The sequence below is a fragment of the Diplotaxodon limnothrissa genome, linkage group LG6, assembly GCF_057381915.1.
Source record: "Diplotaxodon limnothrissa isolate DT_005_m linkage group LG6, D_limnothrissa_male_GT1.1, whole genome shotgun sequence".
NCBI classification, from domain to species: Eukaryota; Metazoa; Chordata; class Actinopteri; order Cichliformes; family Cichlidae; genus Diplotaxodon; species Diplotaxodon limnothrissa.
Window position 1 is genome coordinate 1,644,319 of NC_140601.1, and position 3,329 is coordinate 1,647,647.

Below are 3,329 nucleotides of genomic sequence, written 5' to 3' on the forward strand. Positions count from 1 at the left end.
AGGAAGTTGTAGTCCTGGCACTCGTATGCCATCACAGTGGCCTCCACCAGCACCTAATGTGCCAGTCAGTGATGTGGCATAAGCTTCCTTCATGAGATGAGTCCAGGATACAGAGCTGGTTCCCTTTTCCTAAACCTCTTAGTCCTACTCCCCGTTGAGGGGATTCCCACTTTCCCGGTCTGTGCACCAGGAAGTGTGTTGTGCCCAATGAGGGTAGGTCCTTGCTGCTCCACATGATCAGACTGTAAGCTAACCTGTGCAGTGTCACAGAGCGAGCGCGTCCCACTGTTGAGTCTGTCCTAACCAAGGCATGACTATATTTCAGGAATGGCAGGAAATGCCTGTAAACCAAAAAAACTGCCGTGAGCTCCAAGTGGCAGCAGCTTTTACGAGTGTGATGGAGGAGCTGGTTGAAGAGGGGATCAAATTCAGCCTCAGCATCTTAAACCATGTCCCTATACTAGCTTTCCCAGTTTGTTGCTGGGCTCTGCTGCAGTATCAGAAAGGCAGGGATTGGCCTGTGACGCTGCCAGTCAACGTTCTGCCAGCACACACACATGCAGGCAGTGCCGAGGGGGCGACGGTCTGTCCCCAAGACCCTTATTTTTAGATTTTGACTGTTCTCATCAAATTACCAGTAACACTTTTTACTTAGTTAACAAAAGTCACATACATAAACTAACCTGTAAAGCTACAGAGGTTTGGCCTGTGAGGTAGAATTACTCTTTGGTAGCACAGTCTGACAGCTTATCACAAGACGAAGCATCGTCAGGCCCTGTGTGATGGACCGAGCAGTGAAGGAAACTTAGGCACAGGTTAAAGTCCAAAAAAATGATTTTTTATTTAACCCTAAAAACATAATTGGTTAACTCATGCAAAAAGAATCAAAATCTTGGGCCCATAAAAGAGGTCAAAATAACAAAACTCTACTCAAAGTTGACAACACAACTGATAACTCAAACAAACTGACCTAACTTAATGAGACAAAGGAGAAACTTAAATAGTGGCTGATCAGCCCACAAAAACAGGAGAAGGGCTAAAACACACAAAACCTAACTAAACATAATGAACTCCAATCCCCCCCCATGGTCCTGAGTTATGGCATGAACCAATTTGTAGTCTCCTTTAAAGCTCGCTCCGCCCCTTTTCCACGTCTTGGCTCCTAATCAAGGGACTGGAACAGCTGCAACTACGGTAACGCAGAAAACAAAAAGATCAATCATACATAACAGTGTAAACTAAAATGTGCGCACTTATTTTAGAATGCAGCGTTATGTGGATATGTGAATTAACTCTAAACCAAAACCAGTTATTTATTGTCCTGTAAATTAATTCCTATATTTAAAGAAAGACATGTGAATGCAAGGTTACTTATAAGCCTCCACACTAACATGGTGGGTATTACCACTGTGTGGCTGTAGGTGCAGCCATCACACCCTGGAAGCACCAACTGCAGTCCGTGGGCAAACTTTGAAGTTGACCATAAAATGATTTTCTGTTTTTGCCATTATACTTTCCATTTGAAGTTTCAGTGTACACTTAAACACGGAGAGTCACACTCTGTCAGATTAGTTCCCTCATTGTCTTTTTCATAGATTTTTACACTTGCAGCATAAGATGGACATTCTTGCTGCCTTCTCCCATCCAAATGCAGGATTACTTCCCAACTCCCTGAATTGGTTCTTGGTCCCCTGGGAAAATCCCTGCTGTGAAACATAAAACATGTCTTCTCATTATTTGATTTGTAAGCAGCACTGCTGATCAGAACAGTCTGAGGAGGTAGTGTTTCCAGCACCACTGACTGCAGCACCTCGAGTTACTGTTTTCTTAATAAAAGTGAATGCAGTCAGTCAGTAATTCCACAGCAGCAGCGTTTGATCCTATTGATCAGTGACAGCTGATCAGTGAATGCAGCTCCCAAAGGCTGTGGAAAATAATAGTTTCTCTTCCTGTTCTTACCACTATAGGAGCATCCTGACCAACCGTGGGACTGGATTCAGCTGTTTGTGACTCCGGACAGATTCTACTGTTCCAGTGTTTCATCTGTTTACCCACCAGACGAGGAAACGTGTTTGCATCCTGAGGAATACTCAGTACACAGCTGGCCTTTGGAACCTCTATTTCCTACATATTAAAGGCACCACTTTTCCCTTCTTGTTGAGGTTGTTTTTAGGGCACGGCTCTGGAGAGACTGTAACCTCCACGGGATTGTTGTGGGGAGGGTGTTATCAATGCCTCAGTGCTCTGCTAGGGAAGGAAGTGGAGGGACGTCCCTGGAGGAGAGGGCACAAAAACACAAAACTGCCTGAAGCTGGGATGCCCGACATTTCTGTTGCATAACTGACACCCATGAAACCATCGGAGGAACAGAGTAGGTCCGTGTTGCCATGGCTGGCTGATGTGATACCACTACCTGTTTACACATAGCCCGGGCCTTCCTCTTTGGCTCTTTCTCAACACTTCCAATACTAATGAAAAGGATACTAATGGATGGTCTACTGGATTTTCCCCCAGTTGTTTTGGAAAGTGTTACCCACTCACAAACTGCCTCCTGTCTTGCGATCACATCTACAGTGCAGCTTGCAGGTGTGGTGGTTTGAATCGGCCACCAGCGGGGTCTAGGGATGCCCCGACACAAGAAAACCAGGCTACTCCATTGGCCCGCTTACAGACTGCTGTTTCTAATACAAGTCCTGGACTGAAGGCCAGTCGGGGTTGATGCATTTTTTTAAATTTAAAGCCTGTCCTCGGATCGTTCCCCTGACCTGAGAACATTTTGCTAGTGTGGACGAGCTTGTTGCTGATGTGAAGGACTCGGCTTTTAAAAAACACAAAGCAGTGACATTTTCATCCAGTGCTTTATTTTTCATTCACACTTTTCTTTTTAAGCCTCATCACATTTCTCACTGCTTGCTACCCAAACAGCTCCGCCTCTGCGCTCACCCTTCTCCTATTTGAGGACCAATCAGGCTGCGAGGTTCTGTTACAATTTGAGTTTTTTCACAGCACCAAAGTACTAAATAGTTTTTGTTTTTCACAATTAGCCATTCTCCATTTAAAACTGTACTCTTATCATTTTGCCAATTTTTTTTGTTTTGTTTTGTTGACGTTTGCGGACCAGTTGTTCTGGGACCTTTGGGAAAGACCGCCTTCTGTCGTATTCATACTTGACTGACACGTTGGAATAAACAGAATAGAACTTTAGCGTGTTTGCTCGTGGCACACGGTGGATCAGGCACCTTCCTCTTTACGTTCAGTGGCTTATTTGTGCAGCCTGTCTTCCCACCTGTTTTTTTTTTTTTTTTTTTTTTTTTAGGCAGACGGGGAAA